General features: G+C 36.9%; 1 protein-coding gene across 6 annotated transcripts in view; it reads right to left on the reverse strand.

The window, feature by feature from the left end:
• The window catches only part of SUGCT (succinyl-CoA:glutarate-CoA transferase), a 747,336-nt gene that overhangs the window by 525,009 nt on the left and 195,022 nt on the right, over window positions 1-27,305 (reverse strand). The gene's annotated exons all lie outside the window — the stretch shown is intronic.

The raw sequence follows: 27,305 nt of genomic DNA on the forward strand, positions 1-27,305 counted from the left end.
TGTCAGTGTCCATAAATAAAGTTTTATTGAAACACAGCCACATTCATCTGTTTACATCTATGGCTACTTTTGCCCTACACATCAGCAGAAGTGAGTAGTTGTGACCGAGACCACATGTCACATTCTCATGCTCATTGCTTTGCGCATCTTTTTGGTGCACCACAAATCACAGTGACACAATCATAACAAAATCGACAGTGTCACCCATGTTGTCGGGTCACATTTTTTTAGTCTTCCCAATATATACCAATCATGTCAAAAGAAGAAAAGGGAAGACAAATGGACTCCATCATGCCAGATTTTGGCATATGTTGGAAAATGAATTTTTTTAGATTAAATTAGATGACAAACCATTTTGGTTATTATGTAATGACATTATAGCTGTGCTAAAGGGAGACAGTAACTGCCAAATTGGGTACTGATAAAAATATTCCCAACTCATAGGAAAGCAATAGTCAGAAAAATTATAAAATTTAAAATAGAGTATCTTAAAACAGCAGAATTTAATCATAAAAATTAAAAAATAAAAACGAGACTGCAACGAAAGTGAGTTTCTGAGTGGCTCATTTCTGAGCCAAGCAAACAAAACCATTTACCAGTGATGAGTTATTTTAAATTGTGTCTGATGACAGCAGCTAAAGAAATGTGTCCAGAGAAAATAAATTTGTTTAGAAGTATTAATCTTTCGGTAAAAACAGTTGTTCAAAGAGTTGAAGACATTGGGAGCAATATCAATAGTCAATTTGAAACTAAGGCAAATGATTTTGTGTGGTTTTCCTCGGCTTTTGATAAGCTAACAGATGTGATGGGTACTGCTTAGTTGTTCTTTCAAGGAGTCGGTACCAATTTTGAAGAGGCTGAAGAATTAGTTTCTATGAATAGACTGCACAGAACAACTACAAACAAGTATTTTCAAAGAAACTAAGGAAACACTAATTCAAAACAACTTAAGTGGAATCTACTAAAATGTGTTACAATTTAGAGTGGCAAAAAGTTATGTGTGGAGCAGAGAGTGACTTGGACAAATTTACAGAGGAAGGTGTTCAAAGCCTATGGTTATTCATCGTATTATTCATCAGCAGGTACTTTTCAGAAAATATTTTTTGCTCTGATAGGCTTAGCTAGTTAGTCCCAGAAGTTTTCTCAGAAATAGAAGTTTAATATTCTGACTCACCCCACCACACAGCACTTCCATGCCTGTAATAGGGATAAACTTAGGTGTGGTGTTTGAGCTCAGGATCAAGAATGAAATTTTTCTGAGTAAGAAAATCCATCCTCAACCACTATCACTGAGCACTAAATAGCTTTGGAAATTAGATTTTCCTGTGGATTTGACAATATGTTTAATGAATTCAATCTAAAATTTCAAGGCAAAACAGCATTTACATGCAAAACTTTTATGACGGTAAAGTCATTTTGATGACAACTAATGTTGTTTGAATCACAAGTTATGCCAAGCTGTTTTATATACTTCCTGTGCTGTCAGAAGATAAAACAAAAAGTGAGATTTCCATTCCCACATGAATCTGGAGCGGATATATTTTCTGAGCTCAAGCTACAACAGTGTTCTTCAGACCTTGATGCAAGCGCAAAGGAAATTTCCATATTTCAAAATCCATTTAATGGAGCAATTGAGGAATTTCCACCTAATTTTCAATTGGAAGTGATTAATCTGCAATGTAATGACATGTAAAAGGAAAATATCAAGAGAAAAGTCTAATAAATTCTAGAAATGCCTTCCAGGCAATGAATATGCTCAATTTAAATCATATGCTGTGGATTGATATCACTACTTGGCAGCACCTTTCTGTGTGAAAAGACATTTTCAAAGATGAAATATGTAAATTCTTATTACAGATCAGCATTAAGAGATAAACATTTGAAATCAATTCTAATTACAGGGAACACTAATTTTACACCTGAATGAAGTGAAATATAATCCTCCCCAAAAAAGAATTCCATTCTTCTCCTTAGTAAATCTGTTTTATTATTTTTATATTTTTTAATTTAATCACTTAAAATTTTGTGAGATGTTTTCCTCTCTTATTGCTTAAATATTTGCATAATATCTTCAGTTTTGCCTCTTGGCCTGCAAAGTCTAAATTCTTGACTATATGGCTGCTTACCAAAAAAGTTTGCCAACTCCTGCTCAAAAGGGTTGATTGTAAAAGGGAACATCTCACAATCTCTAAGGAGCACACATGGTTAATATTGCCCAAAAGTAGAATAGGTTACAAAACATAATAGTAAGAAATTGTCATAGGTTTTGATTGACATAAATGTCTGAAAGATTAATGAGATATTATAAACCTCCTAAGTAAATTATGAAAAGATTCTGACAAGTTTATGACATTAGGAATGATAAACCAAAACGTACAAAGGGAGTGGACACCTAACCCACTGGGGCTCACAGCCTTCAAAAATACTCCAATGTCCTTCCCATGGCTCAAGAATCCAGGAATTTCAAGTGACCAATCAGTAACGAAGAGGAGGTAGGCAGAATCTGGTGGCCTAGGGATTAGAGTCCTTCCCTGTTTATCTGGTCACCCTGCAAATCTGGAGTTTTACGGAACTCTATGGAGAAGGCAGGAGCCAAACCAATGACTGAGGTACAATTTCCCAATATGAGGTAAAGGCTCAGAATGACATCTGAGTCAATGTAAGAAAAAAAAATTGCATATGCATTTGTGGACAAAAGTCATAATTGCTACATGATAGGGCCAACCTCATAATAATGTGTAGACTGAAATTATGTAAACTATTTAGCCAAGTGCTTGGCACCAAAGCATTAACTATTATTATTATCATGTATCCAGCCTCATCTCCTGCTACTACTTTGCTTTCACATTTCCCCTTCCTATATTCCTCATTATTCCCACAGCTGCCACTCTTTGGCATTTCTGTGCATACACATAATATTCATTCTCTTCAGAATTGCATTCCACTCTGATCCCCTGGTTATTTCATTTTATACCCCCAAACTCCATCCATCCTCAGCCTTCTCTAGTCTGTTCAGTGCTCCTGACAGTGACCGCACAAACTGCAACACCCAGCCAACTTTTCATTAGATTTCACCTCTGGGAAGAAAAAGAGATAGAAGAATTTATTTGTGGCTCCCTTTCATGTAGGCACTGTATCTCAATAAGCAGTCAGGTAGGTTCCTCCATGACTATAGCTTTAACCAGGTGGCCTCTCCTCCACAGTTCCCTTACTGGGCTCCAGGAAGTACATTTCCTTCTTGTCCCTTTGGCTCTATGGCAACGTGATAGATCCCTGCTTTTCCCACCTTTCAATCCATCCTTTCTTTGCCCTCTGCCCACACTGTTGTACGTAATAACCTCAATTTGAACTATCGGCACTGAATTCTGTATTCTACTGCCCTGCAACCAATAAATCCACCTCACAAATTCTTATTTAGCCTTCTGCACCTCTTTGAAGCCTTATTTAACAATACTCTTCCCCTGGGTAAACCAGAAACTCCATTGACCTTACGCAGTGTGAAAAGAAGGGAGGGAAGAAGATAAAGAATTATAAATGTGTTCATTTATTACTTGTTGGGGGGGAGGCAAAACAGAATTGGAAAATAGCCGAAACTAATACATCTATCTATTAAAAAGGCTACTTCCTTGTCTCTTGTCTGTTTTTCTCAATGTTGCACTTTTTCTTTAAAATTCTTTCTCAGACTCTCAAACCAAATGCTGTAAAAATGAAAGCAGAAAATAATGATCGTTACCAAATGAACTACAACAGCAACCTGAAACCCAGTATATCCAATTTCATCAGAAGTAAGTGACAAGTGGAAAAAAAAGTTGAGGAAAAAATTCAGACACATTTAAGTTTGATGTTGATGAAACTGATGATACTTGTCATATTTTCGGTACTTAAGACGGTGTAATATTAATACTAATTGATAGAAAATATCAACTTGCATATCTATATGGTTTCTTTAAGCATCCAACTCCATCAGCAAAAAATCACAGCATAATGACCCTAAAATGAGATGTAAACCACAGAAAATGATATTAGTTTTGCTTAAACACTAAAATTATCTTTATTAAAAGACAAATTATCTTCACTATGAAAGGTATTTACTGTGAGAATAAATATTTGAACCCAATTTTGGAAAACTGATTTAGTTGTTTTTGTTTGCTTGCTTTTTTTTTTAAACCCTTAGTCAGGTACCCTTCAACTTCAATATGCACACACATTATCTGAGGATATGTTAAAATGTGAATTCTCATTCATTAGGTCCAAGATGGGACCTAAGTTTCTATGGTAATATGAAGCTCCTGGATGAGATCTATGCTGCTAGTCTATGAGTACCCTTTGCGTATGTAGACTAACCCTTTTGGGGGGAAAAAAGTCTGTTCCTGTTCTTCTTGTCTTATTTTTTAAATAGTTCTCAAACCTTAGCTGTACCAGTCACCTGAAAACTTGGCGAAACACAGATTGTTGTTGTATCCCGTATCTTGACTTTAGTGATAGTAGACATCTGAAAACAACTCCATTAAAAAGTGGGCAAAGGACACAGACACTTTTCAAAAGAAGACATATGTGTGGCCAATAAGCATATGAAAAAGTGCTAAACAACACTAATCATTAGAGAAATGCAAATCAAAACCACAATGAGTTACCATCTCACACCAGTCAGAATGGCTATTATTAAAAAGTCAAAAACTAACAGATGCTGACAAAGGTGTAGAGAAAAGGGAACACTTATACACTGTTTATGAGAATGCAAGTTAGTTCAGCCAGTGTGGAAAGCAGTTTGGCAATTTCTCAAAGAACACAAAACAGAAATACCATTCTACCCACTGATCACACTATTAGGTGTATACCCAAAGGAATACATATGTCATTCTACCATAAAGACACATGCACGTATATGTTCATCGCATTACTCACAATAACAAAGACATGGAATCAACCTAAATGCCCATCAATGATAGACTGGATAAAGCATGGAATATTTCACAGACATAAAAAAGAATGAATCATGTACTTACGGAACTACAGACCATCATCCGAAGCAAACTAACACAGAAACAGAAAACCAAACACCGCCATGTTCTCACTTATATGTGGGAGCTAAACATTGAGTACATATGGATACAAGAAAGGGAACAAAAGACACCAGGGCATACTTGAGAGTAGAGGGAAGGAGGAGGGAGAGGACTGAAAAAATACCTATTGCGTACCTGGGTGGCGAAATACTCTGTACTCCAAACCCCAGTGACACACAACTTACCTATATAACAAACCTGCACATGTACTGCTGAATCTAAAATAAAACATTAAAAAAAAAAAAAGATTGTAGTGCTCACTTCGGCAGCACATATACTTAAAAAAAAAAAAGACTGTATAGAAGTAAATATACACACACAAACACACAAGTGCATGCAAAACTGGTGAAAATGGATCTCTGTATTATTTCTTCCAATTGCATGTGAATCCACAATTATCTCTGAACAAAAAATTCTTATGAAAAAAAGCAGACAGATTGAGACGTTGTCTGATAATTTACATTTCATTACATCTCAAGTTCTCATGTGATGCAGCAAATCTGGGGATCACACTTTGAAAACCATTGATGCAAAATAATAGCTTTCTACCATAGGTGCATAATGAAGCTTTTTCAAAACTCTTAATGCCCAGCGACACCAAAGAACAATTAAATATTAATTTCTGGAGGTGAAACTTGAACATTAACTTTGCATTAAAAGCTTCTCAGGTAATTCTAATGTGCAGCTAGGGTTGAGAACCACTAATCTAAAATTTAAACTCTTCTCTGTTTCTCCAATAATAATACACCTATATCATTGAGAAAGCCACAGAAGAGTAGCAAATTTTCTACAGATTAAAAAATGAAGACAAAACCATAGATAAGCTGACAAAGTTGCCATTAAATACAACTGTTTTTAACCAAACTCTAAATGTGATGTCAGCTAGTCATTAAAGAGTGCTTATAAATGTTTTATTGACAAAATTAAGCTTTATTCATTCTAGAGATTTTCTAAAAACATTATGTGGAACCCTGATCACAATTATTACATAACCCAAAAAGGTATTATGTGAATTAATGGGATAATGCTTATAAAGGCTTTGAAAATCTTAAAAGAGTAGTGAAAACAATACAATCACACTATTTTAAGTATATTTGCTAAATTCCTAAATAAATAATCCACTCAAGGAATTAGGAACATAATTTGTTTTATTATAAAGAGGAGAAATAAAAATATAAAATAATTTAATGTGAAATCATAAAAATTCATCCAAAAGAGATCCATTTTTAGATTTTAGGATGGCAAATACTTTTAAAGCAGAAACACAACAAAAGAGGTCATGAAAGAAAAATTATTAATTTTGATACTTAAACATAATATTTGACACAGTAAAAACAAAATTAAAACACAGAGAAAGACTAGTCAAAACAAATATAAGTTGGGCATAATGTTACCAATCTACAAAGAGCTCTTCAGATGGCTCACACAGCCATAAAGAACATATATACAACTCACTATATACAAATATTTAAGAAATTAGAACAAACATTCAAAACCATTAAGAACCAACCCAAATGCCCATCAAAGATAGACTGGATAAAGAAAATATGGCACATATACATCATGAAATACTATGCAGCCATGAAAAAGGATGAGTTCATGTCCTTTGCTGGGACATGGATGAAGCTGGAACCCATCATTCTCAGCAAACTATCACAAGAACAGAAAACCAAACACCACACATTCTCACTCATACATGAGAGTTAAACAATGAGAACACATGAACACAGGGAGGGGAACATCACATACCGGGGCCTGTCAGGGGGGTTGTGGAGGAGCGATAACATTAGGAGAAATACCGAATGTAGATGATGGGTTGATGGGTGCAGCAAAGCGCCATGGTACCTGTATACCTATGTAACAAACCTGCACATTCTGCACATGTACCTCAGAACTTAAAGTATAATAAAAAAAAATCTAAATATAATAGGCCAGGCACGGTGGCTCATGCCTGTAATCCCAGCATTTTGTGGGGCCAAGGTGGGTGGATCACTTAAAGTCAAGAGTTCGAGACCAGCCTGGTCAACATGGTGAAACCCTGACTCTACTGAAAAAAAAAAAAATTAGCCAGGTATGGCAGTAGGCACCTGTAGTTCCAGCTACTTGGGAGTCTGAGGCAGAAAAATCGCTTGCACCCAGGAGGCGGAGGCTGCAGTGAACTGAGATCATGCCACCACACTGCTGCCTGGGCAACACAGACTCTCTTATAAATAAATAAATAAATAAATAAATAAATAAATAAATAAGACATAGTAATGAGTATGATTCACTTACAAAACAGGAAAAGTTTTAAAAATCAATTTGTAATAAGTACACAGATGACATAAAAAGTATTATCTGTTATTCTTCATAGATCTCCATTAAAATTGACATATAAATTATATATATGAAATTACCTAAAAAAGAACAATATTAGAATAAAGGATATTAGAGCAGAAATGCTGAAGATTTTCTTCTAGGTATATTCTAACTGAACCAAAATAAATGAAATCACCAGAAGTCCACTGATAACACACACAAGTAAAAAATCTATGTTGACAAAAACATAGGAAAGGCCAGGTGCAGTGGCTCACGCCTGTAAATCCCAGCATTTTGGGAAGCCAAGGCAGGAGGATTGTTTGAACTCAGAAGTTCAAGACCAGACTGAACAATGTAGCATTAATAGAGCACCCTCATCTCTACTAAAAATATAAATAAAAACAAATCACCTGGGTGTGGTGGCATGCCTTTAGTCCTGGCTACTCAGGAGGCTGAAGTAAAAGGATCACTTAAGCCCGAGAGATAGAGATTGCTGTGAGCCAAGATCATGCCACTGCACTACAGCCTGGGCAACAGAGTGAAACCCTGCCTCCAAAAAAAACCATATAAGAACTTCTTAGAGGAATGAGTGATGGTACACCACGTGAGGAGCAAGCAGCAAAGCCTCTATTTTGTAACTGAGAATGAGTAGTTGAACACAGGGATCTTAGAGAGAGCCCCAGAATTTGTGCACTGACAACACCAAGTAGGAAACAGAATGACAAAGACGAGACTCAACTATTTCAGACAGAAGACAAGTTTGTACTAGGAAATAAGGACTATTATAGTGTCAAGTATAGAAATTTAGTCACTGAAGTTGAGCTGAGATTGTGCCACTGCACTCCAGCCTGGGCAACAGAGTCAAGACTCTGTCACAAAAAAAGAGAAAAAAAAAAAAGAAAGTAAGTTAGTCACTGAAGCAATGGCCAAATCAAATGTATCAAAAGGGAAGGAAACATCAAGAGACATAGTTCCCCTGATGAGCCTGCACACTCCTGTAAATCTTTCTGAATCTAAATTTGTGTCAATGAGTATTTCACATTAAGATTTAAGAGAAGCATTTTGAACAGCAACCAAATAGTGGTGAGTATTAAAGAGAAGCAAAGCTATTATTACCTACCGTTGTTTGCCAGCAAACACCAGCCAATATACGTGAGAACTCATTCAGTGAGGATATACAGAAGTGGGATGGAAAAGACCTATAGAAATATCTCACAATATAAAAGAAAGAGAACAGAGTTCTCCAGGTGCAGCAAAAAAACAAGAATTTCAAAACCATCTATGTAGGGAAAGAAGCAAATTTTAAAAAGTGTCTGCTTATCCACTCAAAACAACTCAGGGAAATATAGTCTTCCTTAAATATGAAATCAAACATGAGATTATGAAACAACAGCACTAACTGAGAAGTCAAAAGAAATTACAATAGAGATAGATAAGAATACTATGGATTTCAAGGGTAAAAGAGAAAAATTCAGCATTAAAGAAAATGGGGTAAGTTATATACAGGACAAATCTGAAAACTTCTTCCAGAATGAAGAAGAAAAGGAGCAAAAATAAAATTGATGAGGCATAATAAATATGAAAGGATGAAAGGACAGACAGAGACCTAAAATAAAGATGCCTAACTCAAACTAACCCAAACAAAAAAGGTGGGGAAGTGGAGAGGCTTACAATACACTTGTGAGTCAAGTGCACTGGCTCACAGACTTGATGAGTTCAAAGGTATTCCAGCTCCTGTCACAGATGGATCCAGACAATCAGCTGAGATCATATGCCTATGCCCACACCAATCATCTGACCCTAGGAAGGACTGGATTCTAATGAGACTCATTCACAAGACCTGCTTGGCATAGAAAGTCAGCGGTGTTAGCCCAAGCTGCGCCATTTTGTAAACCTTACCATTTCACAGACCCTGGTCAAAGCGGAAAATTCCACTAGAGCTCCGGCCATGAGAAATATCCTGCCAGACAAGTGCCAGGCCTAACCACCTGACTGCAAGAAATTCCTCCCTTATCAGCAGCTAACCACACCACCCACCCCAGTTCCCAAAAAGCCCAGACCTCTCCCGCCTGGACCTATAATTACCCCAGTCTGTAAGTGGGGTTGGGCTCCAGTGCTAGCTGGTATCTCCCCGCTACCCCACTGCAGGTCTTTGTTCAATAAACCTGTGTTGCTGTTGAGCCACCAACTCTCTCTTTCTTTTACCCTTCCCTTCCCCTCAAAACCTTACAATGGGTAGGGTCATTCCCATCCCTTGAAACACATGTACCAAGTGATATGGTTATAAAATGGAGGAGGGAAAAGTACCTCCCTAGAAAAGAATGTTAGGCAGACATAATTTTTACATTCACTCTAGTAAATTACATACTAATTTATGGAATGCAAGTAACAACATGAGTAACTAGAACAAGGAAATATCATAAATGATCTGAACAGATTTTCAAGAGGTGTTTGTATATGTCTATTGCAATATCCTGCAGTGCAATATATAGGGTGTGTAAGTTGATTAATAAAGTTAGCAAATGGATTCACAGTGGGATCAACAGCTATAACTCAACTATATAGATTAATGGAAAGATGGCAGATAAACTAGAGGTTGGAAATAAGTCACAATAACGCTAGCCTCTTCTGAACGTGCTTTCTCATTTTTTGGAATAGGGACAGACTGAGAATTTTTCAAATCTCTAACTCTAGTATCTTTGTGCTTAACAATTTTTCTTCAATTCATCTCTCTTGTCTCCCATTTTACTATAAGCATTCAGGAGGACATGGGCCACACTTTGAACATTTTGTTTTGACATCTCTCCAGCTAAATAACCAGTTTCATGTCTTGCAAGTTCTGTCTTACAAACAAACAAACAAACAAACAAAAACACTAGAAGACAACCCAGCCAAGTTCTCTGCCACTTTATAAGAAGGGTTGCCTTTTCTCCAATTGCCAACAACCTGTTCCTCATTTACTTGTGAGGCCTCATCACAATGGATTTTACATTCCACCAACATTCAGTTCAGGATTATGTATGTATTCTCTAAGAAAATGAAGGCATAATCTCCAGCTCTCCTCATTCTTTCTGAGCCTTCAGCAGAGGTGTCTTTAATATCCATACTTCTGCCAACAATTGTTTCATGGCAATCTTGGCTTTTTCTTTCATGCACCTCAAACTCTTCCAGCCTCTACCCATCAACCAGTTCCAAAGCCACTTCTAGATGCTTAGGTATTTGTTACAGCAACACTCTGCTTCTCAGTATCATAATCTGTGTTAGTGTACTTGGGCTGCTGTAACAAAGTACCATAGACTGGGTGCTTTTCAAAACAGAAATTTATTTCTCATAGTTCTGAAGGTTAGAAGTCCAAGAATCAGGTTCCGGTTGATTGGCAAATGGTGAGGGCACTTTTCCAGGTTTGCAGATGGCTGCCATCTCACTGTCCCCACATGGTCTTTCCTCAGTAAATGTACAAGGAGAAAGATAGAACTCTCTGGTGTCTCCTCTTGGAAGAACACTAATCCTATCAGATTAGGGCTCCACCCTTATGGCGTCATTTAACCATAATTACTTCCTTAGAAATCCATCTCCAAATACAGGCTACAGTATGTGAATTTTGGGGGACACATATAGTCCGTAACAACAGTGTGTGTGTATGTCTTTATACATATATTTATGTTTATAAAATTCTAAGTTCAGCCAATAAGGTAGATGTTATTTTATTGTCATTTTAACAATTGAGGACCTAAGGCACAGAAAAGTTATGTAACTTTCTTAAGATCACACAACCAGAAAACTGTGAAGGCTAGATTCAAACCCAGATAACGTGGCTACAGAGTCTGTACCTATATTCCCTATCCTGTTGTAATTTTCTCTCTGTTAGGAATGAAACGAAAACAATAATGAATATAACAGGGTTTTTTTTAGTTATGGAAGGATACTTAACTTTATGAAAAAGAAAAAAACTACTTTATGATAAATTTAAATACATAAATACATTCATAGATTAAGTGGGCAAATTTCTAGAACAAAAGTCAATAAAATTGACTTAGAAATGGAAAGCCTGTATAATTTTTAAACTTGAAAATAAATAGACCTATAATTTAAAATCTATCCATTCAAAACCCACCATGCCTATATGGTTTAACAGATTATCTCTATCAAGCTTTTAATATACAGATAATTTCAATCTTCTAGAGAATAGAAAAGGGATGGTTATTCTCCATCTCATTTTATAAAACTAAACTAACATGAAAAGCAGAGTTTAAGTCTTCGGGTGCACCAAACTCTCAGAAATCAACACTAAAGAACTTTACATGTACAAAAAATTAATTAATTAAAAAAAAAAACACAGGAACAATATAGGAAAAGAAAGATCTGAGCCAGTTTCTTTTTGAAAGTAGATGTAAAAGTCTTATATAAAATAATAGGAAAAAAATGAATTTACAAACATGTAAAAACAATACATTATAACTTGGAACAATACATAATCCTTGGAATGGAAGAACAATGTAATATTAGAAAATCTGGTGATATAATTTACTTTCTATCAATATCGGGCAAAATTGAATATATACATACCTATGATGCAGCAATTCTACTCTCAGATATAGATTTCAGATCATTTAAGACAAATGAATTTAAAAAACACATACAAAAATGTGCATAGCAACCTTACAGAAATAAAAATTGGGAAACAACCTAAAAATTGTTCAACAGGTGAATGGCAAACAAATGGTGCAATACTGAATGAATGGAATAATGTGAGACATAACAAAGAATGTATTAGAACTATATATATAAACATACATAAAACTCATAAAAATGAGATTGAAAGAAATAAAAGCATTTTTCAGAATTATGTTTCAGTATGGTACTACGTAAGTCAAGTTTAAAAACATATAAAATGATATCATGTATTGTTTAAAGATACACACATATGTAATATAAGAATAAAAGTATTTGTGATATTGACAACACCAGATTTAGGACAGTGTTTATCCCTCTGCAGGGGAGGAAAGTGACTAAGAGGTCACCCAGATACATTATTCCCTCCATACCTTGTACACTCAAACCCGCTTTGACTGGAATGCTCAAACCCTCTTTCCCTTCTCCCCTTTTTCCTCTCAAACTTTTATTCTCCCTTCAAGATTTAGATCAAATTTCACTTCCTATGCTCATCTGGGCTCCCAGAGTTCTCTGTACAAACCACAATTAAAGCAGCTAATTATTTGTATATGGTAATATTCTGTTCTTGATTGTGGCTCCTTAAATGAACTCTGGGAAACCCCACATAAAGGAATTCCATTAAATTCAGCAAGTACCTAGTGAGAATCAAATACTATGTGCCTAATCCTTGGCTGAGTGCTGGGTTGCTAAAGACTTTATATGGTTCCTGCTTTCAAAAATATTACATTTTTTAAATCACAAAATTTAATATACATAAAACTATTGGAGAACTATACAATCAATCAAATGCTAGTATGTGTTAGATAAAGAGGAAAGGGAAATTTCTCAAAATCATAAAAGAAGTAGAATTCAAGCAAAACCTCTGAGGAGGAAAGAGCCCAAGAAGGGATATAGAGTGATGTTTTTTGGGTCTTTGAAGATACTCTAAAGCATGGGTCAGCAAACGTTTTCTGTAAACAGTTCATGATAAATATGTTCAGCTTTGCAGGTCATACAATCTCTGTTGCAACTGCTCAACTCCGTTATTTTAGCACAAAAGCAGCTAGACGATATATAATCAAATGAGCGTGGCTGTGGTTAAATAAAACTTTATTTATGGACTTTTAAATTTGAATTTCACGTGTCAAAAACTTTTATTCTTCATTTCATTTTTTTCAGCCATTTAAAAGTGGGAAAACTATTCTTAGCTCATGGGTCACATAAAATCATCACAGATCCATGGGCTCTAGTTTGCCCTCCCCTGCAACATCGAAAATGAAATAAATAAGCCCAAGGATAGGATTGGTACTAAAAGCTCAAATGAATGCTACACAATGCAAGGTCAAGATGGGTCTGGATGTTAAGAGACTTAAAAATACCAAGATAAAATAAACATACTAATAAATAATGCAAACAAAAATATTAATAAGGCATCATTCTATGAACTCACGTGGTTGGAAACACATCCTGAGCTAGCAATTTAAATCCATAATTTCACAAGTTTGAGGAAGGAAGAAATAGAATAAAATGGCACCACGGAACCCAGAATGTACCTCATCATCTGGAGCCAACACAGTTACCTAGGGGATACTAAAGTATGTTGAATATCCAATACTCTACCTCTTGGAAACAGGCCTAAGGTTTGCATGGAAGGCAGTGAGGAAAAGGAGGTAAGAGTTTCAACTAATACAGTGGCTCACATCTGTAATCCCAGCACTTTGGGAGGCCAAGGTAGGCAGATCACGAGGTCAGGAGATCAAGACCATTCTGGCTAACACGGTGAAACTCTGCCTCTACTAAAATTACAAAAAATTAGCCGGGCGTGGTGGCGGGTGCCTGTAGTCCCAGCTACTCGGGAGGCTGAGGCAGGAGAATGGCGTGAAGCCGGGGAGGCAGAGCTTGCAGTGAGCCGAGATCATGCCACAGCACTCCAGCCTGGGCAACAGAACAAGACTCCATCTCAAAAATAAAATGAAATAAAAATTTAAAACAAGAGTTTCAACTAATAAAAATGTTCAGAGGAAGAGAAGGGGTACAGGGGTGAGAATGAAAAAATAATTGTTTTCAAGTTTGGAGATCAGCCAAAGGAATTCTGTTCTTGGTGGAGTTTTGAGGAAATACCATCTATCGAGATATCTAGAGTTCCTTTTTCTTATTTTTTACTAAAACAGTCCATAACTGAAACACCAGATACAGTTTCAATGGGATTTCTATCTCCTGAGCCTTAAAAAGACCTGAGTGGAAGTTCCAAGTCTGATTAATTTGCTCTATAAATTTGGCCAGTACATGCTATGAGGTGGTATGCTGGTAATTATTTACAAATAAATATCAGAAACTATTAGCATGGCATTTGATTTACATCATATAAGTAATTATAATAGTTTTGAGTTAATGAGTTAATAATTTCTAATAACTCTAACAATAATAACCCCAGGAATAAACAGATAAATTAGGATGACATTTTAAGATAAAGCTGAGGGTGGAAGGCTGATAGAGACGTGTGTATTAGAGTATGACTATGGAACTTCCTCCATAGCATAGCGTTCAGATTAATTTTTTTTTTAAAACGTCACACAAAGTTTGCCAACAGTCATTACTTCACATAGAAACCTTCTCATATGCCATGTGCCTAAAAACAGAAAAATATTCCAGACCAGATTTATTTCAGGCTGAGGAAGACCAATTTCTAAGATATTGGAGACAAGCCAGATGCAGCAGCCCATGCCTGTAATCTCAGCACTTTGGGAGACCAAGGCAAGCGGATCACTTGAGGTCATGAGTTCAAGACATGCCTGGCCAACATGGCAAAACTCCGTCTCTACTGAAAATACAAAAATTAGCCAGGCGTGGTGGCAGGTGCCTGTAATCCCAGCTACTTGGGAGGCTGAGACAGGACAGTCTCTTGAACCTGGGAGACAGAGGTTGCAGTAAGCCAAGATCATGCAATTGTTGCACTCCAGCATAGGCAACAGAGCATGACTCTGTCTCAAAAAAAAAGTACACATTTAGAAATTTGACACAGTAATTTTAGGATATTGGAGATTCAATTAACTTCTAATATGCTGGAAATGGAAAATGTCAATATTGATAACAGGTATTTCCTTAAAGACTCAAAAATGAAATACCAAGTATTCTATGTACTTTCCACAGAGTCCCCTACTCTGAATTAACCAACATTTTATAATATGAACTAAACAGGGGTGTGTAGCTTTGTCTGGAGGAAACATTGTGGTTGATTACTTTGTTGAAAGATCAGAGTTCACAAATCAGTAATTTGTCTCTCATTTGCTTTTCTGAGCTTTGATTTTACCTATATATTGTTCATACTCATCCATAAGAACAAGGTTTCTGAGTAATCTTTCAAGTCCCCTTTCGTCCCTGTATTCTGTTGTTCTATGAATTACAGAAAGTTAGCTTTCTACTAAGTCACTAATGACAATTAGAGAGGTTCAAAAATCAAGTTGTCTCCCTTTGTTAGAGGTGAACTCCTTGTAGCTGAGTTGGAGAGAAGATGGATCAGCATCTGCCATAGACTTTCTCAGGGGCTTCCAGTGCCAGGTAAGAGATTGATTAATTTCCTCCAACGAGGAGGATAACTTCATCATGTCCATTCTGAGATGCTGCATTCAAGACTTGCCGTGTACCACTGCACAACATGTGCAGGCACATTCATGTGCATTTAATTTGGTCCTCAGAATATCCCTTTGAGGACTGAGTCAGGATCTGAAACCAGGTCCTTCTCATACCCCATTCTTTTTTTTAATAGTTGCCCATCAAAATCAAAAGAATGCACAGGCACAATGGTTTTGCTTCAACTGCACTTTTGTTTTCAGAACCTTCCAGTATTCTGCTGGCCTACTCAGAAGGATGCATCTACAATGCCTCTGAACTCCTTTCCTAGTTCCTAAATGAAACCAGGTTTCTAACTAATCCACAGCCCACAATTTTACAAGTTTAGTCTGGTTTCTTTTTCTCTAAATAGGTAGCACTTCTCACAATACTGGATTCTCCCTGCCACTTTCTTGTCCACTTATGCCATCTTTCAAAAGCTTATTCCAGTTGATTTATAATTTTACTGGCCAAAAGAGCTTAAGTCCCGTACCTTTAGAAATTTCATTGTGTGCCTGCCCTTTCAGATTATCTATAAACATGTTTAATAAACAGGCCCAGCAGAAATCCCTAGAGGGACCTCACGGTTTACACATCTCCATCAATAGCAGGCTCATACATGCTACATTTTTTTTCTCTATTAATACCTACCTGTGGTGAAAGTTTCCCCCTAATACCATGGTAACACAATTTGGAATAGCACTGTGAAACTTTCTGACTCCTTGAAAGTGTAAACAAATTGTTTCTTGCCTTTTTCCTGGTGTTTGTTGCCCTTTCAAATAGCTCAAGCATATTATAAAAAACAGGGTGCTTTTCTCCATTCATTATACAAAGTGGTCAATGATCCTACAATTTCTGGAGTTTACTAATATGAATGAGATTCAACAGTCAACAGACTGTAGGGTCTCCTCAGTAGGTTTCATTAGAATGTAAACAAGAATTCACTAATACTGAAGAGTGAGTGCAATAACTTATTTCACATTTAGATCCATTTATTCCCTTGAGTTTCTTCAGACCCTCATAATGGATGTCATAAAGTTTCAGCAATTTACTTATATCCATCAGGCCAATCAGGCAGAACATCCTGTTCCCTTATCACTATTTGATCTAATACTACATATCTCACCTCCTTGCTTCAAAAGACATGATGACAGTGGAAAGTTCTACATTTCAACAAAGACCAAAGCAAAGAATTCATTGAGTTTCCAGATCTCCTTTCTTTCCCGTGAGCGCCCTGATCATCAAGCAGTCTCATTGATTCTCCAGTCGACCTTCTGCCTTTCATGTATAAAAACACTTTTATTTCTGAATTGCAGTCCTTTTTGTGCCATGTCTTGAATTCCTTTATAGCCTGACTGGCTCCTTATTTACACCTGACCTGTCACACTTTGAGGTCTTCCCTGTTCTCACTTGAACAATCTTTTGCCTACTTTTCCCCCTTACTTTTGCTTCTCTTACTTTATGAAATGGATGCAAAAGTCTTTATATGAGCTCCTAATCTTTGATACGATATATTTCCCTGCCCTTCCATTAATGTATTTAAAGCATTTCCAGATTTCTTACAAGTTACAGACTTTTTAAAATATTACTTTCATTTTTTAACTTAATGCACACGTTGATTTGATCATAGTTCCATTCTCTAAAATTGAGTAATAATGTGATGGGGTTTTTGTTTTGTTTTGTTTTGTTTTGGCCTTTATTTCCCTTTAGAAGGTTAAATGTAATTGAGTTGTAAGCATTATTACAATAGTCACAGATTATTTCCTGTACCAATCCCTGTACAGTCCTAGGCCCAAGTCCAGTATAATTCCATTCCCTATGTAATTCTAACACTTCTAGCCCTATGTGGCAGATACTTCTGTGCGATCTTCTTTCAGTCGCATAGTGTGATTTCTCTCATACTACTTACTACTATTTAGTCTAATTTTCCAGTGTTCTCAATGTAATTTCACTATCCTTACCCTATTCAGTTGGTCTCTGGAAGATAATCTTAACCTAGGGTCCAGGAATGAGTTCTAGGAAGTCTGAGAAGCTCCTGATATCACAGGAAAAATCATGCATGTATAGGCAAAATCATGCATGTATATCTGTAAAAGATGTACATGCATGTATATCTCTAAGTACACATACTTAGAGAAGTATGTGTACTTCTCTAAGAAAGGCTTTCATAGTCTTCATCAATTCCTCAAAAGAATTACAGGCAACAAGAAAGTTTAAGAGCCACTGATCGATGCTGTCACTAAATTGTATATATATATACACACACACACACACACACACATTTTATAAGTGTTGGGATGTGTGTGTGTGTATATATATATATATATGTATTTTTTTTTTTTTTTTTGGTGAGTCTCGCCCTGTCACCAAGGCTGGAGTGCAGTGGCGTGATCTTGGCTCACTGCAACCTCCACCTCCCAAGATCAAGCGATTCTCCTGCCTCACCCTCCCAAGTAACTGGGGTTACAGATCCATGTCACCACACTGGGCTAATTTTCTTAATTTTAGTAGACATGTGGCTTCGTCATGTTGGCCAGGCTGGTCTCGAACTCCTGACCTCAAGTGATCCACCTGCCTCGGCCTCCCAAAGTGCTGGAATGACAGGTGTGAGCCACCACACCCGGCCACTAAATATATTATTACATACTGACCATGTGTTACCTGATTCACAGAGAATATACTTGTCCAGTATCAATTTATACATTTATACATTTTGTTTACTGTTTTCATTATACTTAATCTGTTTTTATCATTCTGTATATAAAATGTTATAATCCCACCATTTCATCCATCCCTGATGCTCCTAAAGATTTCCTAATCCAACAGTAGCAGTTTCCATTAGTTTCTACTAATTTACTCCTTCTACCAAGACTATGAAAGGAAAATGGAATCAGGATACTCACTTGCCACCAATCATTCTATCTATTCTGTTTTTATGCTTTTAGCATTTATATATCTAATATGCATATAAATATTTATATTTATAACACTTTTCTGCAAAACTGTTAATTTCACTCTAGAGGGATGGATGATTTTGCCATGCCCAACACACCATCTTCATCCAGTACACCATTAAATCCTCTTCTCCTGTCACTACTCCCTCCACTGCCTGCCACCATAACCCTAGCAAGGTCTGTGTCAAATTGGGTCTCATGCTTCCTCTGTACTTATCAACTTTCTCCCAGTTTTTAGGTTAAACCCTAAACTGCCACTTAACAGATTCACTACACACAGAGCTCATTTTCTGGCCCCCCACATTAACGCAACACCTCAATGCACCATTATGTTTGCTGAACAAACCTCAGATTCTTTTGCAGTCTACACAGTAACACCATTATAAGTTTTGTTCCCCACCCCCCAGCTTCTTTGAACTAGGACTGAACTTACTGATTTGATTCCTACAATGGAAACACGAATGACATGGTAGGGAAAAAAGAACAATCCACACCCCTTCTAAAGTTTTTTGAGATGCATTTTAAACAATGACCAAAAATAGATCTTAAATTTAACTATGTAAAAAAACAAAACAAAAAATAATCCAATGCTGGATTCCAAAAGTCTAACAAGAAAGATGAGTTTATTTTTAAGACACATAATGCTCTTAATTCTTTAATATTGTATTCTTCTATTTGAGACAGCACACTAATACAGGTGATGTCACATCAGAATCTCCATCATTCTTCATCAATGGGATATTATCAAATGAAACCATGGGGCTGTTTACGATGGAAGTACAAAGATTCTTACTAGCATGTTTTCAGGATGAGAGATCTCTTCAGACTTTCTTGAAGTAGTTTTCTAAGGCTGTTGCTAACCAAGTAATGTTCTGATGACCCCAAGGTATGAGTCATAGCTATTCAAAGCCTAGAGGTCCTCTCTAAACCAAAAATGGTCATTCCAAAGCAATAAAGATAATAAATAGCAGACAATCTGGAATTTATGTGGCAAACATTCAATTAGAATTTGGCAGTTTGCTTCTCAGAGTTTGTTTCTCTTTAGAAATAAAGCTTAAATCGGTGACTATGCCATTTACAGTTTAAATGGCCCAGCCTGTAAGATGGCTATACTAACAATACTAATGGTGCTAACAATTCTGTTGAGTTTGATCACCATTTGTAACACTGAGGGAAATTTTCATTGAGAATCTCAGTGTGGAACTTCTCTCCCAGTTCCTGTTCTAGGATCCACATGTCTCCCTGCCCCTCTATCAGGCTACCAGTCACTCACCCACGCCCTTGTCATGAACACATTGGCCAGGCAGAGGAGAATGAAGACTTCTCCATGACCTGGAGCTCTCCTCTGGTGGACAAAACCTGTAGAAACAAGGACTCCTGGCAGTTGATGAACTGGGTTATCAGCTGGGAAATAAAGAGAACAGCAGCAGGTCTGCGGTCTCTGAGCTCGTGTACCACTGGCAGTCACAGCTACCGGCTACTGAACATACGTTACGTGCCAGACTCTATGCCACATATTTTAAATGCACTGTCTTGTGACTTGTCACCAGATAGCATTATACCTATTTTATACATGAAGAAATTAAAGATCAGTGAAATGAAGCAATGTGCCAAGGTCTGTCTGACTCCAAAGCTCAGACATGTTTTTAAACACTACACCTAAATGTGCTGCAATCTCTAGCAAGTTGAGTCTCGGCAGGGCAGCAACAAATGAAAAGAAAAAGGGAAAAAAAATTCATCATAAAGGAGATGCGTGTGTAAAATACTATCACTGAAGAAGTAGATGTTTAGACTGTGCCTAAGAATAGGAATGGGCATTTTAGGCTTGATTCCCATGATTTAGATCAAGCTTGTCCAACCCGCGGCCCCCAAGCCACATGCGGCCCAGGACACTTTGAATGCCCAATATAAATTCATGAATTTTCTTACAATATTATGAGATTTTTTTCTGATTTTCTTGTTTAGCTCATCAGCTATCATTGGTGTTGCTGTATTTTATGTGTGGCCCAAGACAATTCTTCTTCATTCAATGTGGTGCAGGGAAGTCAAAAAATTATCTAAATTTTAGATAATGCTTTAGAAAAATAAAATTGACTTTCACTAAAATGCCTCAAAATTAATTCTGTTTCTGGTCATAAGGAAACACATCAGTATAAATGACATTAGAAAAAGGACCCTAAAGCTTAGAAGTAATTACTATGGTGACCTTAATTATTTGAACAAAAGAAAATTATATGTAAGCTAAAAGCGTATTGTTTTTACATCAATAAAAGCATTTCCTTGGCTGAAATTACCCAAACCAAGTATTTGCCATACATTTAGTGACATAAAGTAAATGCCCCCCCATCCAGAAGGGGAAATACACACACTCACAAAATACACTCAAGCACACACAAACACCTGCTACTTTATGACTTGTTTGCTACCCTTGTTAACTGAAACAGCAGAAAAACCACGTCGGACTTAGTGGGAGGAGCGTTTTGCAAGTAGGTAATTTCTTTCAAGAACTAACTTTTCTCAAGCTAGGCATCCGGCAAATAAATAAAAATAAAAATCGAATCTTCTCAAGCATAGTCCTTACCCTCTTCACCCTTCTTTCCTAATATGCAGACCTCACCAGTTGTTAACAGGACCTTTCCTAGTAACCTCATACATCTCTAAATGTATATCTTCTCCCTCAGGACATTACTTTACCTGTAAATGTCCCCATATTCATCTTCATGGCTGAAACTAACTCCCCACAAGATTACATTTGGGACATTATTTTGTAAGCAGACTCAATCTTCTTTATAAAACTACCCTTGAGACACCTTAAACACTCAGAAAGATCAGCACTTCCTCCAACAATCACATTTTAGAGGCTGATGCTAATTTCAGGACACAGCCTTGCTTCCTTTCTGTTCTCAGTAATTTCTACAGAGATCAAATCTGTATGTTTATTCTGTGTTGCCGTGCTCAGAAGCCCAGGATGCTGTTCTCTCAGTGAGCCTGTCACAGCATCTGCAGCATATTCTCTGCTGAGGTTATATAATGACAGACTAATCCATGCAACAGGGAAGACAGTAGGCAGGAGTGCCAAACCAACAAAATGGAAATCATTCCCAGGAATCTCTCTCCAGGACTTTGAACCACAGAGAAAGATAGTTTTACCTTAAATAATCAATGTGTATATCAGTAACTCTAAGGATGGGGAGGAAATCATCTAATAATAATATGATCACATTCAGGGATTCTTGCAAATCCCCATTGAAAAATCCTGTCCCATTACCAGGTTCCAAGAGTGACATCTAGTGGACTCATATTAGAATGACAACAAGGGTCTAACGAAAACAAATCACCTGCGCACGCATCTTGTTAAAATGCAGATTCTGGTTCATTAGAATGAATTTATTACTTCCAACATCCAGGTGATGCCAATGCTGCCACTCCATAGACCACTCAGAGTCACTAGGACTTACAGCATTTTGCACCTGCTTTAACCCTCAGGAGAGAAGGAGGAAGGGGCACTTGAGAATAATTTCTAGTTGAAAAATAGGCCAAATGGATTATTAATATAATTTTGTATAATGTTCCTATTTCACTAGCCCCACTCAGCATGCACATGTACTATCTCCTGTCTGGGCAGGGTCCCTGAAGCAGTAGTCCTTTTCCTAAATGCCAGAAGCAAACTTAAGAAGGAAACAGCCTACTTCACAGCCATATTTATACATGAACATGATTTGTTCAAGTCTCCAGTACAGATTCACTTCAGTACTTAACATCTTACAGGCTTTCTCCCATTGTTGTATTATTTGCCTAATACTAAATTATATTATAATAGTAATTGGTACCATATCAGAACTCAGTTACTTTCCCCCGAGGCAGTCTGCACCTGAACTGAGATCTATCAGGGTACTGTATTGGTGCTAAGCACAGCTACTCAGAATTTCAACAAGATTTGCACTGGACCCCACTAGGAACAAATCAGGACATGTAACTACATCCGAATCCAACTGTTTCCAGAATCTAGTCCTGTGTGATTTATTTGAGCTGAAGAGCCCTGACCTCCACACAGAGCCACCAGGCTAGACTCTTAGCTGTGAGGTAATGTCTGTGCCCCTTCAAAGAGGAGCTATGCCAGGCCTCACCCAAACTCCTCCAACCAAGGCCTCCATCTTGGGTCAATTTGAACCCGTTCTTTGGTTTTATGTCCACGGTTCTAGGAACTACAACAATGATTTCCAGCACTGAAGGAAATCAGTCTCTTTTCTCCAAAACACATACACATACACACACATACGCACGCACACACACATACAAAACCCACTTTCTAGTTCAATAAAGTCCTTCAATACAAGATGATCGATCTAGGACAAGTAACAAGTTTTAAGCAGTGGAACCTCTGTTTCAAAAAACTACCAGAAAGTGGAATTGTTCTGGTTGAAATGGGGTGGGAATACTTAGAAAACTGTATAACTGGTTTCTACCCAGGCTATCCCCCACCTAGGCCCTGGAATACTCCTCCTCATGTCCCAAATATTCCTTCCCACCCCAGCTCTGTCCCCACCCTACCAACCTCACAGAAATACAGTTTTAAAACCAGAAACAATGAGTCTCACAACAGCTAAAATGATCCCCAACTCCTATATTGCTCAAGGACAGTACTGTTCTCATTAAATAGATGGAACTATTAATAAGTAGAGTTGCTTCACTATACCACCACTTACTTATGATCCTAATGCAATTTTAACATATGCGACCAAAGGATTTATTCGAAAGATGTACAACCTGATTTCCTGAAGGAAATTTGCTTTTAAGCATAATTAAGGATCCCTATGATAAGTAAACAACAGAATTGTTTATACCTCTTCAGTTGCTCTTGGCAGTCCTAAAGGGGAAATTATGTAGAAGAAAGGGTCACATAATTATTTCTCAAAAGTAGGATGAAGATAGAAAATGAAACTAAATATGCAGCATTGTATCATCTGCCTATACAGTACAATGGGCTCGAGTCCCCCTGCCTCAGTTAGAATCCCACTTACACCACGGACTTGTGACCTTGCACAGTTCTCTAAACCTCTATGCCTCAGTGAAACCTTTATGCCACCTGAAAGTGGAGATAATAGCAGTAACTATTGTAAGGGCTGTTGTAAATATTTAATATATGTAAGGTATTTAAAAACATAGTAATCATTCATAAATGTTACATCTGATAATTATTATAATGATTAAGATAGTATTACTAGGACTAATGACTGAATATTCAAAATGGCCTTTGATTCTTTTAGATAATTTTAGCCAAATATGATAGGCATAGAAAATATTAAAACACATTATTTCTGCACATATATTAAGAATACAAGAAAAGCTGAAAAGATCCTAAAGGAATTAGAGATTTATTACTTTTACTTTCTTTGTACCACCTTCTATTTTACCTCTTAGCGAAATACATTTAAAACACTATATGTCAATTAGAGGGAATTCTGAGTTTAAAAAATCATTAATAGTCTTTGAACAGTTCTAAGTGCTTTTATTCTTTGTGCAATAGTTACCCTTGGACATTATGTTACCTTACTTATGTTAACTTTAGAAATTTTGTTTTAAATCAAAGACAGCCAAATCTTTTCTAAGAAGTGGCCCAGAGAGTGGCAGCTATTATGCCAGTAGCTGGCACATCTGCCTTAATTTTATCTGCTCTTGGACTGCCCAGTGACCCATATTCTTCAGACTGTGGCAACCTCCTGGCCAACTGGTTCCAAAGTAACCAGGATCTTCAAACAAAAATTTTGTTTTGCTTTAACAAGAATTCCAAATCCATAAGGATCAAGGCATACACAAGCATTAAGGCAAATATTCAAAAGCTACCTAGTCAAAAACTTTAGAACTAAAGGGGCTGGGGGTTCATACAATCCATGCCTTAATTTACCAGAAAACCAACTTTTCAATATTCTAGCTTGTCAGTGCTAATTAATCAAAAGTTTGTAGAAGCCTCTGAAATGTAATCTAATGTATTTGCTATCACCTACTCTTTCGTTCCCAATAAATCTCCAAGCATTTTTTAATGGGTAAGCATTATCGACATTCTTTGCAATTTTAAGGTTATAAAAACAAGCATTTAAAATATTCTATTTCCTTTACTTTTTAAAACCAAAAGAGAAATCTCCACAATTTTTTGCTCTTACAAGGGTGAGTATACATATTTTTATAAAGGTAGGCTCCCATTTTGTGGGCTTCTCAGAGATTACTCCTGAAAATCATTTTTGTCATTGTTCCTTTTGTTAAATATGAATCTATACCCAATCTCAATTAATTAAACCATTCAATAAACTAGAAGCCTTACTCCCTTTAACAACTGAGTGATGTTGCCATACAAGATTCTCCTCAAACTCTATTAATTTTAATAATGCTATATTTAGATAATGAGCTGAAGGCTACAATTTCCGAAAAAGTTCTAAGAAGAGTTTTTTAAAAACAAAATTACCACAGCATGTTGCCCTCTTTTCCTCTCTAAAAAATGGAAAGAAATTAAGCTAAAAATCCCATAAAGTTTAAGAAAGAAATTCAGCTCTGTTTATTTACTTACTCTGCCCCTACACTTCTATAGGTAGTTTTCATAGAGACTATTTCATATTTTCATAGAAACTATTATTCACAAAAGCTATAACTATTAGTTCAACACACCAATAATAACAGGAGCCACCTTTTATTGAGGGCTTACTAGAGTCAGATACTGCACGAAACACTTAGTACAATGATCTCTTTTCTCTTTCTCCAGGTCTGTCTGACCCCAAAGCTCAAGTTCTCCCAACTTTGCCTGCTATATTGCCTTTGAGTCCCTTGAAATCAAGGGCCAGTTCTTCCTCATCTGGAGGCTTTCAGGACTAAAACACTGCCTACCCCACAGGGGACTCAATTAATTATTTTTCAATTGGTTTGTCAAGAGTCATTTGAAAGCAATGGACTGAAACCATGGTAGGGGGAAACCTACACTTGCCCTACAGCTCATAATTCAAAAATACTTCTGAAGCAAGGCCAGCTATTAGGTTTGGTACCCACCAGATTCATAGTTAACTTGACATTTGTTAAAGAGATAATGGAAACAGAATAGAAGAACTCTAGAATCTGCCAAAAAAAAAAAAAAAAAGACACACATCCACGATGTATCCAGCTTAGTTTGGATACAGTCAGAAAATAAATGTTTGTTTCAGTTTTTTGTTGTTGTTTTGTTTTGTTTTGTTTTGTTTTGTTTTGAGACAGAGTTTTGCTCTTGTTGCCCAGGCTGGAGTGCAATGGTGCAATCTCGGCTCACTACAACCACCACCTCCCGGTTTCAAGCGATTCTCCTGCCTCAGCGCCCCCGGTAGCTGGGAATACAGGCACGCACCACCACGCCCAGTTAATTTTTGTATTTTTTAGTAGAGATGGGGTTTCACCAGGTTGGCCAGGTTGGTCACAAACAGAAACAAGTTTTAAAACCTTAAATCCATGGTTCCTATTTATTCTAGAACATAACTGCTTAATGTCTCTAGGCTTCCTTCTCATCAAACTAAAAGAAGAATAAGCAAAAATTTTATAAATACATATACACATGTATGTATACATATATCTCCCAGTTACATAGTACATGTACAGCATGATTATTATTACTGTTATTACTAATACAACAATTATTTTAAGCATGTGATAGAATCATATGCCTGTTTATACCTTCACATTTTAGTGCTTTAGTGTGACTATGGTAAAATAAATAAATACAAAGTCACACAAGAAGAGACAGATATATATCATTTACATTTTGACTTTTTAAAAAAAATCCTTGACATGGGTTTAAGAAAAAAAAAAGAAAAAGATTCCCAATGTTACCTAATATGCCATGATTTAACAGCACTTTGACATTTTTCTAAGGAATGATAGCAAAGTACTGCATATCTTCAAACTTGGAATTTACTGCCTGTCTGAGTCTCTGCTTCTGCCAAATTAAATATACAGTATAATGTCCCTACCAGAAATAACATAGCACAGCTTCCTGCTCTACTCCTTGGTTGAATAAGCCCAAACTGGAACAAGGAAGATGTTATTTTATTTAATCATATAAATAATTGTTTCCTTCAACCTCTTGAGTTAGAAGCTACTTCAGAAGAAAAGTTTAGAAGAAATTATCATGTGAATTATCAGGCCATTTAAAGGAAAATTCCCATTGAAAGGCTCATGAAAGAGCATAAAAAAAGAATTCTCATTAATGAACTACTCAGAAAGTCAGCTACCCCTAGCTATTGCATACCACCTGAACTCCTGGGGTCTCCCATTGGTCTGCAAAGCACAGACCACATCATAGAATAGACAGTAGAGGGCTTCCATCCAGCAAACATCACCCAAAATTTTTTGGAAGAGTCCTGTATAGTAGCACATACAGAAATAGGATAGTATTTGAAAAAGACATTGCTTGGGAATCAAAGAAAGGTTGGTGGGCTTTTTAAAGTAAAAACTATGATCTGGCTGGGTGCGGTGGCTCATGCCTGTAATCCCAGCACTTTGGGAGGCCGAGGCAGGTGGATCACCTGAGGTCAGGAGTTCAAGACCAGCCTGGCCAACATGGTGAAACCCCATCTCTATTAAAAATACAAAAATTAGCCAGACGTGATGGCGTACATCTGTAATCCCAGCTACTTGGGAGGCTGAGGCACAAGAATTGCTTGAACCTGGGAGATGGAGGTTGAAGTGAGCCGAGATCGCACCACTGCACTCCAGC

Source organism: Chlorocebus sabaeus, chromosome 21 (assembly GCF_047675955.1).
Source record: "Chlorocebus sabaeus isolate Y175 chromosome 21, mChlSab1.0.hap1, whole genome shotgun sequence".
In the NCBI taxonomy this organism is placed as follows: domain Eukaryota; kingdom Metazoa; phylum Chordata; class Mammalia; order Primates; family Cercopithecidae; genus Chlorocebus; species Chlorocebus sabaeus.